This window comes from Chroicocephalus ridibundus, chromosome 7 (genome assembly GCF_963924245.1).
Source record: "Chroicocephalus ridibundus chromosome 7, bChrRid1.1, whole genome shotgun sequence".
NCBI classification, from domain to species: Eukaryota; Metazoa; Chordata; class Aves; order Charadriiformes; family Laridae; genus Chroicocephalus; species Chroicocephalus ridibundus.
The window spans coordinates 2,751,590-2,768,344 of record NC_086290.1 but is presented as its reverse complement, the minus strand read 5'-3'; the positions used below and the strand labels follow the sequence as shown (position 1 = coordinate 2,768,344).

Genomic DNA, 16,755 nt, shown 5'->3' with positions numbered 1-16,755 from the left:
GGTGTCTGAACTAATTTGGTGAAATGCATTTTCCCTGCAGCAGCAAGTGCTGCGTGTTTTCCGCAGTCTGCTATAGTAGACATCCATTATACAGCTTTGACATGTGGCTAAATCCACAAAAACTCTGATGTGTGTTTCAAAAATAGCCCTTAAAATGGTATGAAATCAAGGAAATGCTGCGTGGAACCATAACATCAGTGTACCAGTGGTTGTGTTCTATATGTTTTACTAATACAAGGGAATTCACAGCAGCTGTCAAGGGCCTACATTCTACCTGTGGGAAGATGCCTGAAGGTATGCAGAAGAGGGAGGCTAGGGAAATACAGGTTTTTAAACATTGACTCTGTTGGAAATGTGGAGCTTTATTCTTGTTTACCAGAGGCGTTTATCTTCACTAGAAATTCAGATGTTTTATATACCAAAGTCATTGGATAAAAGAGTTGATAACTGAAACAAAGCCTGGAATGCAGATCTTCCTCCTCCCAGGTGATCGTCTGCTGCGCGTGTGTGTGTGTAGTCTTTCTGTCTGCAGGATGGACCTTTGATGTTCCCTGCAAGGTGTATCAGTTTCAATAAGAGAGATCAAGAGCTTCCCGCTCTGAATGAACAGATCGGCTGTTGATAGAACGCTTTCTTGGAGAAATGGTGGTCTGAATCCTGGCAAGAATTAATCCAGATCTCCCACATCTGAGGCAAGTGTGCCACTTAACTCCCGTTGAATGGAGCCCTACCTCCAATTACTTCACCCCCCACCAGAAGAGAAGGAATCTGGTCTGAGTGCCATCTGGATCAAACCCCTCAGATGAAGCCCTCAAGAAGGGCTTGTGAATACAAGCGTGAGACTAAGCTGCAAGATGGGTTGGTAAGCTGCTCGGGCCTGCCAAAATTGGGTGTGCCTGAAAGCAAAGTTTCCTGTGATTAGAGAATGGAAAACTTTGAGGTGCCTGGGGAATTCTGGTAGCAGCTGAGTGGGTGAATGTGAAGATTGCAGTTTTTCATTTGTGTGTCTACTCTGATTTTTAAATATATTTTTTTTTTTGTGAAACATAAATTCCTTTTGTGAATGTAAACCTAGGTGCTCAAAAAAATGGCTGTTTAAGCTCTGTAAGAAAAATACCACGAGTCCATCTCATCAAAATCGGCTCAACTCTCTAACGCACAATCACAGAAATAATTTCTGGTGGTGGCTTTATGTATAGGAGTGCCATACAGTTCATGGCTAATATCAGTTCTAACACAGGAATGGTTCGACGAGAGTTTGGTTTAGGCTTTTTCCAGTCTCTGTGTTGGTGAAGAAAGACTTAAAATGGAAGGATTAGCAGGTTGTGCCTGGGTGCATTCTCACACCCTGAGCATTGTCGAACCACCCAAACGTCTCTCTCTGCTGGGCAGATCGACCTGTCAGTGTGGTGGCCAGTGGTTTAGAAAGCTGGAATTTTTATATTCTATTTGAACAGAAAAGCCTGAAGCTGTGAATATGTATCGTGCAATGCAATACCCAATGGTGTATCAGGCACGGGGGAAGCTCATTGTGCCTGTAGCTACAATAGGATGTTAAATACCAGGGTTATTAATCTTTCCTCACCTTCCCTCACTACAAGAAACTTGTAGTCCATGTATTAATGTGTTTTTGTATGAGATTTAATTGCTCAGACTTGTAACGACTCAAAACTTAAGATCCCGTTTCCCACTGTGACTGGAGTCTTGAGAAATGGGTTCTATTTAAAAGCAGGAAATTGTTGTTTTGATTATATTACCTTTTCAGTGGCGTATGGAGGTTCATCTATTGTTGCTCAGAAGGGTAGTTTTTGAGGTCAGGTATTAGGTGGCAGAGAGCACATACACGTTGTAGTTAGGCACCCCCAAAAACCAGCTGGTCCCCTCGTCTGTGTCTCTCGTGTGATAAGGGTGTTAATAACATAATGGATGTCAGGGTCTCCCTATTGACATGGACAGGCTGTTCGGTTTCTGTGTTGTTTCTCCCGAGTGGTAGGTGCTGTCCATGGAGTTTTCTTTCCTTCTTGGCTAATACAACGAGAATTACCGCATAAGAAGAAATTACCATTTTCCGTAAAATCAGTGTAATTTGTAGAGCATTTTGACATCACACCATACAGTGCTGTTAGCGAGCTGACGGAGACGTGCAGTGGAGTGGGTCCCAGCCACCGGGGAAGCTCTGGGCTGTGGCGCGGCGGAGCGGCACGTTTTCACTCCACCTCCCACTCCCTTCAACTCACTCAAAAGATTTTTGGAACGTAAACTACATGAAAATCATTTCTCTGCAGGGGTATCTCTGCTATAGCTCTACTAGGTCTGGAATCACACAGTGAACTAAATCTAGCTTATCTTTGTATTGCTCTGATTAAGCCAAGCATCTAATTATATTCATGAATCTGTTAAAGTCAATGGGAAAGCCTGTGGCAGAGAGCTTCGCTGCTCTGGGATCTGCGTGAGGTTGACTAAAGAACACACTGGAAATTTACACTTTAGATGAAATCACGTTTTTGTTAATCAGCATTTGCTTGTGTGACATACATCAGCACCAGCCCTGAAGGTAAGATGTTTTATAGATGAGTGGAGACCAAGGCTCAGACTCGGGCAATGATTCTCCAAAAGTAAACTGCAGCCAGGAGTGATGCTGGGAAGGGAATTCCAGAGTTCTGGCTTCCTGCACTTGACTTGAATCATGTCAGCGCTATATTTGCTATCTTAAAGAAATTACCGCAATAAAACACCTTAATGTTTATCTTAACAAACATAATAAAGAAAGGTATTTCTTACAATAAAATATGATTAGACCTGTGGAAGAAATAATAGTCTCTAAATTAGCTTCAGATGAAGGCAAACTTCACCTTTTATTACGTGATTTTGGCTTTCCCATTGCATAAGCTGAAAGTAGCAATGATTATTTTTAAGAGTTAAAAAAAATTAAAAGGTTAGAAATTTTTTTAAAAGGTTTTGACATTCAATCTGTCATCATTGTCTTCTCAAGAATGCATGCAATGTTTTAAAAAAAAAAAAAAAAAGGAGAGGGTTTTGTTGAATGACATTGATCTTCTTTGGAGTTTTTGTTTGGTTTTCTGCTCATTAAGCTCCTGACATGGAAACAGACTTGAAAAGGCTGAGAACTATGACATTAAATGTAGCTTTCAGGAATGTCATCAGGTCTAGTAATAGAATATATACAGAACTTGATTTTTTTTTTTTTTTTTTAACAGCAAGAACCAGTATTTGAAAGTAACGCTTTTCTTCGGTGCTTCTCTTCAAAGTGCAACACTCGGTATACCTTCAGAAGATTTATCAAATAGACTACTTGCAAGGTTTCATCTCAATTTTTGAAAATTAGTTTCAGTTCTTCAAGCCTATACCAACAACATTGGTGTGGCTCAGTGCGTGCTGTTGAAAAGTGCACAGGACAGGAATGCATGAAAAAATGGAGTAGAAGCTCGTACTTGAGAAACAAACTGGCTGATGTAAACCTAAGTTTTCATGTTGAGTGACAAAAATGATAAACCATCCAGCAGGGATAGAGAAGAGGTGATAAAAGAAATAGTATGAGACGTAAATCGTGAGCTTTGTATATTTTCTCATTTAAAAATAAGTATAAGCAATCATATAGTTCGAATAACTCAAATTCGAAGGCTGTTTGTAATACAAAGCTAAGAAATTCATTACCAGAATCATCACTGGGTAATATGAAAAAGGGGAATCTTCATTTATGGTTTTCTCCTAGAGCGTCAGAAGCAATGCCAGCCTCGTGTCCCCAGCACAACAGGGCGGTTGATGTGGGCAAAGACACCACAGACCGGCGGCTTCTCTGTGGTGGTTTTTGGAGGTTTCTGTGCAGTATTTGGCAGGGGTTGTTGCCTCTCAGCCACACGGCCAGTTAATAGGCTATAGCTATTCCTTTATATGGTGCCTATGGTGGCAAAAGTGGTTTGCATATGTACAGACCGCGCAGTGGGAGGGATTTCAGGGTTTTTTCTTTATTTGATGTTATGCTGAGCTTGCTTAGAAATATTTAGAATACCTGGCTCTTATATGACTATCCTTTTCTTATTTTTTTTTTTTTTTTTTCTTTTCTTTAATACGGTTTTCTGGTACGTATTTATACCCAACCTGGAAGAAACCTAAGTAAGTGCCTTTTTGTATAGCCCTTCATGTCTCGGTTTCTGTAGCTGAGTGCCTTATAGTCGATGTTCTGCCGGCTGCCGGAGAGAGCTGCCAGTTGTTTCCATGTTCCCTCTCACCTTGGCTGGCCTCTTGCAGGGAAATGCTGGAAGTATTTTGCGTGGTTGTTGGGATGTTGTTTGTGAGTCCCCTCAGTGTTCCACGCCTTAATTTGTATTTTGGACATGGAAGCGAATTGGGGCAGTTAAAGTAGTTTAAATGTGTGCCCGCGTATCTTTTTGTGGTCAAAAAAACCCCCAAAACAACAAAACAACCAGCAAAGCCAAAGCAACCAAAACAACCACCTTTTTGTTTTGAAAGGCTAGCAAATCTTTCCCACAAATTAGATTCTCTTAGATTTTTGTTTTGTTGTAATACAGCGTCTAGAACCAGACACCGCGTTTGTAGTGAAACTCATTTAGTGCAAACTAGGGACTCGGAGGTTTCGCCGGCGCTTGCCAAGGGTGAATGGGCCTGGGGAAGCGTCTGGAGGGAGACTGTGAAATTAGAAGAGACATCTGAGAGTGTGTGCCGAAGCCCTCTTTCTAAATTAACTTACACAGAGTGCAAGGCTTCAGGACGCGTTTGAAGTGGAATTGTGGCCTTTCCCAGCAGAAGCTGAGGGTAACTGCGCATACTGCCCGGCACTAGAAACCAAAATCGAATCAAATTCATGTCTCTGGAATGCAGTTCTTGTTTAGTTTCATAGGAGGTTATGCCAAGGGGCTTGCTAAAGCCACGATGAAGCAGGTCACGTTGGTCAAAATTGTTGTTTAAATCCATATCCAGCCTTTTGGCGTTTTTGCCCTGCGTTATGCCTCACTGCGTTCAGATTGCTGCTGATCGGAAATGCTGAAATCATTTACAATCCTGATATTTATGTAATGAAGAGAGTGTGAAGCACCCCGCTACCAAAACCTTGCCACGCAAACCAAACATAAGCAAGACACTGACGAAGTGCAGCGAGTCCAGCAGAGGTGTCCAGGATGGACAAGGGGCTGGAGCTCAAGAGAGGCCAAGACACAGCTGGGTTTGCTCTGCCCGGAGCAGAGAAGGACGCAGGTGATGTTATGCCTTCTCTTCCCCCGGCTGGAAGCACCAAATTATTGAGGTTTACATAGAGAGTGGAACTCTGGAGAAAAAATTTGGTGATGTAGGAAATACATACAGGTGACGGACAGAACGAGGGAAGAGGAGACAATGCCGACCAGGTTGTCCAAGTCCAAGGGTGTGACCGCAAAGGAGGACACGGGAGAATCCTTTTGCTAGGAATCTGTCTGCAGAGTTGAGCAGCTGGGGGACTCTACAGCTTCTTCAGATGCGTGTGCCTGGGACAGAAGTAGATTCTGCTCTCTTCGGGGAAATTACATGTAACTTGTGCTTTTCCTGATTCATCAGTGCTGCAGAGCGCTGCGTGCCCATAATCACCCTCCCGTGTTGCAAATCATCTTTTTCAATTTATGAAGTGCATATTTTACTTAATGAATTATTAATGCGAGCAAAGCAAAATAAGGAATCCATTCACTGTTTCCCATCGCCAGGCAGATGTTTAGCCATTTCCAGAAAGACAGGGCTTCATCCCCTGTAATGGTTATTTGGGAAGTCTGAATGTCCCTCCTTCCTCCTTTCCCCACCCCAGCTTTTATTGCTGAGCACGATGCCATGTGGGATGGGACATCCCTTTGGCCAGTTGGGGTCAGCTGTCCCGGCTGTGTCCCCTCCCAGCTCCTTGTGCCCCCCAGCCTGCTCGCTGCTGGGGCGGGGAGCAGAAAGGTCCGTGATGCCGTGTAATTACTGCTCAGCAACAGCTAAAACACGGGTGTGTTGTCAACACCGTTTTTGGTCATAAATCCGAAGCATAGCACCTTATGAGCTACTATGAAAAAAAATTAAGGATCTCAGCCAAAAGCGGTAAAATCCTACTTGCATCTGGTGATGTTTCCTTTTAGGTTTCTGTTAATCTCAACACATTTTACATAGTTTGTGCTTTTGTCACTTAAAAACCCAAGCAAACATTTATTCCTTTGCTAGGTAACCGAGTGCGGTGCTACTTTGAGAAAAAGAGAAGGCGGCTTTTTTTTTTTCTTTTTTTTTTTTTCCCCCCTTCTGCAGTTGTGTACTTCAGAAGGTGGTTCCAGATTACAAAAACAAAGCAATCTTTCCCCGGGGATTAGTTGTCCAGCAAAGACTTCTCAGCTTCTTTAATCTGTAGTTTCTGCTCTCTTGAAGTGTCAGGAACTGATGTAAACCATGTGCTTGTTCATTGTCTTTGCTCATTTTCCTAGTCAGAGAGAAATTGAAAAGTTGTTTATTTTAATGTGTAGGGTTTTTCTCCCAGCCTAAACAATTGTTTGCCTTAAGTGAGCGTTAGATGCCCTGTTCTACTTTGCATAAAACAAGTCTATCCCTTTCATTGCACAGAAGGAAACAATTCTTCTTAAATTCTCATTATTTTCTCATGGTTTATAAATAAAAAGGAGCACTTGTTTAAAATAATAACCAATTAAAAAGTGTGCTTCAAATGAAATGGGATTTGTGTTACTGGGAAGGGAGGGTGCTTGTGCTTGATGTGTTTCAAGTGCGGAGTGTATGACCTACAGGTGTTGAATATACAGTAATTCTGCTTGGCTTCACTCCATTAAATTAGCCACCCTGCTTTCTTTCGCTTGCTGGGAAAATTGCAAATGCATTGGTTTGTGTCTCCTTGGCAGTTAGGAGTTTAGCAGGACATTGATTCTTCCCGCACTTCCAGACAGAGTCCCATTGTTTATCCTTAAACTCTGCCAGGGACTTACCAGATGCCGTGTAATGAGCCCCCTTCTTCCAGAGATGCTTCAGCTCTGTAAAGAAACCGCTACCGATTACTGACTTTCCTTTCCTAGGAGTCATTTTCAACGCGAAAAGGTTATTCTGTTTTAAGGGTTGTTGTTTTTTTTTTTTTTTAATGGTTTAATCTGGTATATTGGAGGACACTTGTTAAATGAGATTTTTTAGTCGTGGGCATGATAAGCATTTCTGTGCAGCAGGTATTGATTTGTCGCCATTAGTGTTGCCTTTCTCCGGTGTGGTGTGGTTCAGGGATATGTTGCCTCTGGAAATCTCTGCATCAATGTGGCAGCTCCGTAGGCATGTGCTTGGTAAGGAAACTGATTTAGTAAAAAAACTAATAAAAAAAACCCCAAAACTTCCTAATACCTAATCTAAATCTCCCCTGTTTCAGTTTAAAACTATTCCCCCTCCTCCTATCGCTACATGCCCTTGTAAAAAGTCCCTCCCCAGCTCTCCTGGAGCCCCTTGAGGGCCTGGAAGGGGCTGGAAGGTCTCCGCGGAGCCTTCTCTTCTCCAGGCTGAACCCCCCCAGCTCTCTCAGCCTGTCCTCCCAGCAGAGGGGCTCCAGCCCTCCCAGCATCTCCGGGGCCTCCTCTGGCCCCGCTCCAACAGCTCCGTGTCCTTCTTGTGTTGAGGCCTCCAAAGATGCTGTATTTTGCTATAAAACTTTACAAGAATTTTTTATTAAAAGGAGGGTGTTGCAGAAGATACAAGGCAACCAAGCAAACTTTCTATCCATTTAGAAAAATACTTGAACTACTACTTCCTTTCAGGGAAACTGTGATTAACGACCACTGAGCAAAGAAAATTAATGTATAATGATAAAAAGCTTCACGGGTCACATCACCTGTCTTCAATCTCTCTTAATAAAGCAGTACTGCCATGGGATGCAGCAAAGGAAGATTCACGTGTTGAGATCCAGGCTCCACTGGATGATTTAAGTTCAAATACACTTGCTGCATATTTCACTGGTGGCTCTGTTTGATCAGCATACGCCTTACTCAGTCGCAGAATAGCAGGTTGGAAGGGACCAAGGATCCCATTTGAGGATCATCTGGTCCAACCTTTCTTGGCAAAAATCCTACCGTAGCTTCATCGGTACTGGTCTGTCACCTGGATTAGCTGTTCGGATGGCACGGTGGTTACATCTATGTCCCCAGAACAGATCTGTACCGACTAAAAACTCTCTTTTCGTATCTGCCAGCAGAGCGTGTATTTGTTCTGTCCTGACAGCTGCGTACCTACAAGAGAGCCGAAGAGCAGCTGCTGTGATAAGAGGGACAGAAGCGAAAAGACTAATTTTTGCATTTGGATAATCAAATACCAGAGATTCTGGTATGGTTCAGCCTCGTGTAAGTGCATCGTTTTTCAGTACAGGCTGTCTTGTCTTTTGTTCTGACTTGTTCTCTCCAGCTGTGCTTTCACAGTCACTCACTGCTTTGGTTTCCTCCCCGTTTGTTTCCTTCTTAGTCTTAGAAGCTGTTGATGACTTATATCATCTCCCTTGTATCAAGGGAGATTCATCTTCATTTAGTTTAAAATTGTTCCTAAGAATATTTCTATTGTTTCTTCCACTTTCTTTGGACTCCAAATGTATGGAAACGTGCTGACATCCTCAAAAAGGAATCTCAGCTGTGCTTCTCTGCCCAGATGTTAATCTGCTCCATGGCAGACAGTTTCAGTCTTGTTGTTTTCTTGCTTGTTTCCCACTTCAAATTTTTTTGCAATATACTAGGTTTGTTACATTCTTGGATATTTTAAGTTCTTTAAGCTAATTGCGAAAAGCCTGTTCATAATTTTCTCTGTGCTTGAGGTTACCTTTCTGCTTTAAATCTCCTTTTGGTGGTGACTTGCAGCCTTCTCTCCTTTACTGTAGGAATACTTCTACACTCTTTGTTGAGCACCATGGAAAAATGAAGGTTAAAATATTATTTTAAATGTAAGAATAAGAAAAGGAGTGGTCAGAAGGACTTTGTCTATACATTTAGATAGACTTATTCTGTTCTGTAGAATTTCTTTTTCTGAAGTTAAATTCTGGCCTTGTGGAGGTTGATGGGGAAATTTGCTATTACTTTCAATGATCAGGAATTAAAATATTTTAAACCCCTTTAACTCTCTGCATGTTTTTGTTGTTCTTATCGTAGAGCGAAAATAAGATTTTTAAACTTTTCTTTCCCCAGCCTCTCTCTTCCATGATTTTCTGGGGTTTAGTTCCTAACATTTTCTGCTCAACTTTCATTTTAGTTCTAAAAGGGGAAGAAAACAATATGTCATCAATAGATTTTTTTTTTTTTAAATCTTATTTTTTATTCAACTCCCAAATGAAATATCTTGGTAAGATTTTATAAATAATAATAAAAAAGTGCTGCTTTTAAAACCTGGGCCACAAAAGCGGCCTCTGGAGTTTTAAAGGAAACTTTCCTCTCTCTTTGTTGAAAGTTCTAACTGTTTTGAGTGGGATGTACTTTAAAGACACACACACATATATATATATATATATTTGTTTGTTTGTTTGTCCGTTTGTTTCAAACGGTGCAGGGTTAATCAGGAGTACTCAGGGTGATGGAGTTAGTCGCAGGCATTGGAGTGTGAGTTAGCAAGTGCCGCTTCAGTCAAATTAAGACCACTTCAGAATAGTTTGTGGTGCAAGAGGAACCGTTTGAGTGCTATTTCCCCTTACAGAGAGAAGCAGGCTCAGAGCAGGCGCCTGCTTTCTCTGTCCATGTTATCTTTAACGCAGGCATCCGCAAAGAGCCAAGTCAAATTTCATTAATGACTTTCAACAGTCATTACACTTTTCTCTAAATACCTGATGTCTTTTTTGAATGGCCTTCGTAGGCAAGTCCCGTTTAAAAAAAATAAAAATGTAGCTCTAGATATCCTCTTTCTATAAAAATAGTGAGAAGACTGTTCCCTAGGTTCAGTAGCTGACTAAACAAAATAGGAACAGAGCAGACTATTTAGACGTTGGTAGATACTAGTGCAGCCGAACGTGGAAGGCAAACACCATTGGAGAGTATAATCTAGTCTTTGAGTTAGTCATTCAGACCAGGAAATATATTTTGCTTCTTTACTGCAGATTTATTACAAATTTATGGTCCATCTAGCAGCCGGGAGGTACTCAGTAAGCCTTGCTGCAATTCCACGGCAGCCTAAGCCCAGTTTAACTACCGACTTCCGAGGTGCAGTCCTCTCTCCTCCATTTTATGCCTTGTCTTCCCATCCTTTGGTCTTCAGGTCTGCAGCCCGCTGGAGCTGGGCTGAGCCGTTTCAGCCTGTGTAACGTGGCAAAAATCTCCTCTGCCCAAAAGTTCGCTCGGTGTCTCGGTGTGCTGGAAGTGGGGTGAGGTGGGTGCAGAGCCAGTGCCATGGGGACATGAGGCTCCTTTGGTTCCTCAGTGTTGTTCAGTCAGCTGCTTAACCCACGACTGATTATTTATTTATTCATTTATTACACTAGGGCTTCTCTACACGATCCCTTCCAACAAAAATGATGGCTAGAGAAGGAAGCTGATAGCCCAGCACTCAGATGGGTTTAGTTGAGCAGCCAGCAAATCTTTGGTTCGCTTTTATTTGGGTGTCTTTTATTGTGCGTGAAGACCAGAATGCACGAGCACGCATAGAGCTGCCGGGCGCACAACTGTTCCTTTGTCTTCCAACTAAACCTGCAAGAAATAGATTATGGCCATACGGTACTAGGTTAAACATTAAAATATTCGCTGTGCCTGGTTCAGCAACACAGTGGTGGTTGGTGGGCAGGTTGTGGATGTCGGCATCCCTTAATTGCTTACTCCTTGCAATGGACGGGTCCTTGTTCTTCCTCAATTACCTTCTTCTGAGTCACCACTTTTCATAGAATCACAGAATGATTTGGGCTGGAAGGGACCTTAAAGCCCATCCAGTGCCACCCCCTGCCCTGGGCAGGGACACCTCCCACCAGCCCGGGTTGCTCCAAGCCCCGTCCAACCTGGCCTTGAACCCCTCCAGGGATGGGGCAGCCATGTATTACTTAAATTCTGCCCTCAGGGTTTTGTGTCTTTTCACGTTGGTTGCTTTTCCAAATCTTTGAGTTACTGAACTGTTACTAAACTGGCAGTCTCATTTCTCCACTGCTCCCTTTCCTTGTTTTTGCTTTTTTTTGGTCTTGGCGGAATAGCCGGTGTACTTTCTTGCGTATGGACTAATGACAATAACCACACTCAACAACAACGTCTGCAGTATAATCAGGTCAAAATCACAAGCCTGTGACTCACAAATCTGTTTGTTTGGGCCTGGTCACATAGCCTTCCATAAATCTGCAGCCGTAACCCCGCAGGCTTTTGTACAGTGCAATTTGCATTCATCTGTGTCTAGTATTTATATCACCTAGGTGTCTAAATACGGGCATACCTGCTGAGTATTTATTGATCTATTACCAAAGCACGTGAGGAATGCAAACCAGCTACCCAGGAACGGGCTCAGAGCAGCAGTGAAAGAGCATAGTTTATTTTAAGACAGACTGCTTGGGGGGTGAAGTTCATAGGTAGTTTTCTGACAGCATAAAACAGTAACCACGTTGTCTGTTCCTGCTCGTTCCTGTGCTGTGTTTGCATAGGCATTTATACAGCTGCAAAGTGAGCTGAGCCAGGAAAAGGAACGTGGCTGAAAAGCAATCTTTTCTGGGTTTATTTTAACCCGGAGCAATTCCTCCGTTTGGTTCATGGTGTGGCCACACACACCTTCTGGGGGGCAAGTCGGAGGTGGGAACGAGCAGTTGGGGACTGGCAGGTGGCTGCGGATTAGACTAATTTAAGAAGTAATCTTAGAACCATAGAGTCATAGAATGGTTTGGGTTGGAAGGGACCTTGAAGCCCATCCAGTGCCACCCCCTGCCCTGGGCAGGGACACCTCCCACCAGCCCAGGTTGCTCCAAGCCCCGTCCAACCTGGCCTTGAACCCCTCCAGGGATGGGGCAGCCACAGCTTCTCTGGGCAACCTGGCCCAGGGGCTCACCGCCCTCACAGCAAACAATTTCTGCCTCACATCTCATCGCAATCTCCCCTCTTGCAGTGTAAAACCCTTCCCCCTCGTCCCATGGCTCCCCTCCCTGCTCCAGAGTCCCTCCCCAGCTTTCCTGGAGCCCCTTGAGGGCCTGGCAGGGGCTGGAAGGTCTCCACGGAGCCTTCTCTTCTCCAGGCTGAACCCCCCCAGCTCTCTCAGCCTGTCCCCACAGTAGAGGGGCTCCAGCCCTCTGCTGGCTGTTTCACCTGCAGGCTCAGGAGATGGTGTCACCTTCTGTTGCCTTTCAGCACTTCCCTCCTTGTCCTCCAGCTGCCCTCCTGCCCTGGCACACGTCGGACCTCGGCACCAGGCACTTCAGGATGCTGAATGGCCGCGTTATTACTTCAGTTCTGCAAGTATGGGTAGTGCTAAATAATTCTCAGTCCAGAAACTTTTTAGGCAAAAATTCATTGTGCTAATTTTTAGGAATCTCTGTGTAATTTGGTTCGTACATTTCCTGAGAGAAAGATGTATCTTTTTTCCCCTGCACTGTACGAATGGTGTTAAGAACATGGTGTAAAAACAGAGAATAAAATTTGGATTTTTTTTTTTCTTTCTATTTTCTTTTGGGTTTATATTTTATTTTGTTAGACTATGCAAAACTAGAACCATTTGGTATTTATTAAGACACGTGTATTAAAAACAAAAGAAAAACACAACAGAAAAGCGTGAATACATTTGCAGGCTGCTTATTTAGAAGTGGAGGATATCGAAGAGATTTTTTATAGTGGAGACAGGAAAAAAACACCCTTGTCAGCAACGTAATGGGAGAAGATGTCAGAGTTGTATAAGATGCAGAGCACAGAGGGTTAGTTTCGTAGCAGCTGTGACAGTTATCATGATAGCTAACGCCTTGAAACTTCTGTTCGGCTTTTTTACAAGCAAAACACCACGCTTAAGTAGAGAGCTCTGCCAACAGTCATACTTTCGTAAGTAAGGGGATTATGAAACATAAGCATTTGGATGCTGATTTTTATATTGTCTGTCAAGCCTGAATAAGTAAAGACTGATGAGGAATAGCAGTTTTTATACTTTATATCCGAGATTAAGTTTAGGTTGACTTTTAGAATGGAAGGTGTGTAGGATATATTTCTAAACAGAAATTTTGAAGAAACCCTCACAACATTTGGTGCTCAACAGCAGCTGCTAAACAGAAATTTCTAACTGTGGAAACTGGCGAGTTGTTGGAGGAATTAGATCCATATTGTCTTGACAAGGTGAGAACACTAATTCTATGTCTTGTATACGATTTTGATAGCATGTTGAATTTAAAAACAAGAAAGAGATTTTGGCTTTAAAATATGTCATGTATGTATTCTGTCAACCCGGAACAACAGACAAGGGCAGTAGAGTGTCTGCTGGCCTTTCTGGAGATGGGTTTCCACCATACAATACAGTCACTTCTGGTCTGGGACCAAGTGATTATTGCTGCGCAGAGTGGCCTGCAGTGGCTTTGTTGACCGAGCTGTGGTGGCGATGAGCTCTGCCGTGTTTTGGGGGAGCGCTGCTGTGACGAAGCTGGTGAGGGGTCTGGAGAACAAGTCCTACGAGGAGTGGCTGAGGGAGCTGGGGGTGTTCAGCCTGGAGAAAAGAAGGCTGAGGGGAGACCTTCTCGCTCTCTACAGCTCCCTGAAAGGAGGGAGTAGAGAGGTGGGCGTTGATCTCTTCTCCCAAGGAACAGACGACAGGACAAGAGGGAACGGCCTCAAGGTTTAGGATGGATATTAGGAAAAATTTCTTCATCGAAAGGGTTGTCAAGCATTGGAACAGGCTGCCCAGGGAAGTGGTTGAGTCACCATCCCTGGAGGTGTTTAAAAGATGGGTAGACGTGGTGCTGAGGGACGTGGCTTAGTGGTAACTTGGCAGCGCTGGGTGAACGGTTGGACTTGATGATCTTCCAACCAAAACGATTCTGTGATTCTATGCTGTGCTGACTGTGTGGGGGTTCTGCCCCACCAGCCCCAGCCCGCAGTGGTGCTCCCTCCTTGGCTTTTCTGCCCTGAAGTAGGGAGGGGAGCAACGGGGCCTGATGGCACCAGGATTATGAAAAATTCAAATGGTACCACCCCTCGTTACCTAACGTACCTGATCTGTTTTTCAGCTTTTAGTGGGGCTGCATGTCGTATTTGCTGTCTCTACAGAACTTATCACGATAACACTAAAAAGATTGTGTGAAAATTAGTGCCGTTTTTCTGTTTGCACATGTTAATGCGCTGCAAATAATAAACTATTTAGAAACCTCGAGAGCTTCTACAGCCTTTGTGGGTGGCATGGAGTTATTTCAGACATTTTTGCTATCCCTTATCACCTAAGGAGATGTGTTGGTTGATGTTGGTAGCATGCCTCTATCGTGACAAGTGTTGAAGGGAAGATGAAGAAGCAGAGTAAATAGTTTCCAAGGCTCGTGATCTTTTTCGTATCCAATTTGTGAATTGTGGAGAACTCCAGTTGTCACACGTTATTTTTGTGATTCAGAAGCATCCAGACACTTCCCAGAAGGAAGTGTCTTCACTCAAGTTGCAGTTGCTCTCAGTTCTTGAAAAAATTTCTAATAAAGCTTTCCTTTGGTTTCATTTACAGTTATAGCGCAGTTTGTGGTAGGCTTTGTACTGTGTTAGTATAATTTGTAGGAATTCTCGGTGTTGAAGCAGCAGTTGACATTTCAAGGACTAGTTTCATATATTTTTTATAAATACAGCTTTGTACAGCGCCTTTGGCTCTTCCCTTGTCTGGTACAGAGTGCTACAGCGATCCTTGCTTGCCATTTGTTAAATGTTGGATTTATTAGTATTTTCTGCTGAGGTGTCAGTGGTGACATTTGAACCTGAGGGGTGCATTTTAAAGTAGTTGACATAGGGAATTATAAAACCGGATTTCTTTTCAGCTTACACAAAGGAAATATATAACACAGAAGGGCTCCCGTATTTGCAGGGAAGTCCAAAAGACCTTTCTGTTTAGCAAGTGGAGAGACCTCTCAGAGCGTTCACTGTTCTAGTTGGAAGACATTTCTCAGGCTGCCATGATTTCTTCTCTCCAGAGTGTCATCTCGGGTCTTCTTTCTTGTCCGTCCCTGACTGCTGCTCCTTCCTCTCACCTATTCATTGCAGGAGTGGGTAAAACAGTTGAACCAGAAAACAGTCGTGCCTGACGGTGAGGGAGAGCTGGAAGAATATGGGGAAGAGATGAATGACTCCAAAAAGCCCAGGCAGCTTGGTGTCAAGTAGGAAGGGGAAGAAAGCTTTTAGACAGTGGGAGAGCACAGCCACAAAATGCTTTCTGGGTCATTCACACCTTCTCCTTCACCAGGGCTGCCAGCTGCAGAGGCCACAGGTCAGTACGGACTGCAGCTCTCCAGCTTGGAGCAAAACAGCAAATGACTCGAGCAGTTACCGGGGAATATTCCCTTGTCCTCTTCACCTGTACTACCACTTAAGAGCCACTCATGAGAGAATCATTCCAAGTGTTTTCTGTTCAAGGCAGCTTTCTGAGCCCTGGAGGTATTCATGATACAAAGCAGGAGAACTTTCACGTGGATGGGATTCTTAAGCTATATTTATAATTAAGTTAGGATTATTTTTTTCACTCCACCCCTGTTCTCCCAACCCTGCACTTTCAAGCCTTTGAAGAGAGGCCAGCTGTCTGGCGTGTCTGTCATAGTTCTCCTATTTCTGGAGTGCTTCCAGTGTCAGTGATTTCTGGCAGCTTATAGAATTTTATCGAGCAGGGACCATGGGATGATCACCCTGGCAGAACTGCTGTGTCCTTGCTCTTCTCTGCGTCACCAGAATAAAGCAGAGCGACAAACTTGCATAGTTTCCAAACTGGAAGAAGATGGAACCAAAAATTCTTAGGATGAACTGTCTTCCTGAGATGTGTGTGTGTGAACACGGGTATATTGTTTGAATGTGCATGAAAGCGTACAGTAAGCATTTTGGCTTTCTCTGGAGGCTGTGCTAAGGCCATTGAATGCCTTCGGTGTGTTACAGCTGAGGCAAGCTGGAGGAGATCCCTTTTATTTTTTAATAAAAGAGACTGATACTGGCTTTGGCCCAGTTCTATACCAGTGCTCTCTGACTAGCTGTAAATCCCAGCCCTAACTGGCTCGAAGTGCAGGTTAGTTTATATATGTGGGTCCCTGGGATCATCAGCTGGATGCTCTTGCTTCTATTCTGTAGGAAGCCCCCTTGGTACTTAGTTTTTCTGTAGTTAAAATGTGGACAAAATAATCCTTTTCCCTTCTTTGCAATGTGTGGCAGCACTGGTTGGTTAAATCCTGGCTATTTCTGTTCTTTAAGGAATAGAAGTAATTACACCAAATTGTATATGAGATTTTGAAATACAGTCTGGTGTTTGTTTAAGGTTTGATTGGGGGTTTTCAACAAACTTGCTTCCTTTGAGATTATTAAGTGTAAGATGGAATTCGTATCTATAAGAATACAGCATTTATGGCTGTCAACAAACACCACCCAGTCTGTCATAGATTAGTGTAAGATTAAATATGTTTAAGGTGCGCAGTTACTCTTTTTTTATGATGGAAAAAACGAAAAGGCTAGTGACTTGCCTTAGATGGCACATGTTTATAGTGGGGCAGAAATTGGGCCCACTCCTTCCAAGTCCTAGGCTAGTAATAATATGCTCATTTTTGAATATGCTCATTTGCTTGAATATGCCAATAAAAGCTCAATATGTTGATTTATTTTTATTTTTTTTAGGGTA

General features: G+C 43.2%; 1 protein-coding gene across 1 annotated transcript in view; it reads left to right on the top strand.

Moving 5' to 3' along the window:
• The window catches only part of LYPD6B (LY6/PLAUR domain containing 6B), a 57,570-nt gene that overhangs the window by 16,202 nt on the left and 24,613 nt on the right, over nucleotides 1-16,755 (top strand). The gene's annotated exons all lie outside the window — the stretch shown is intronic.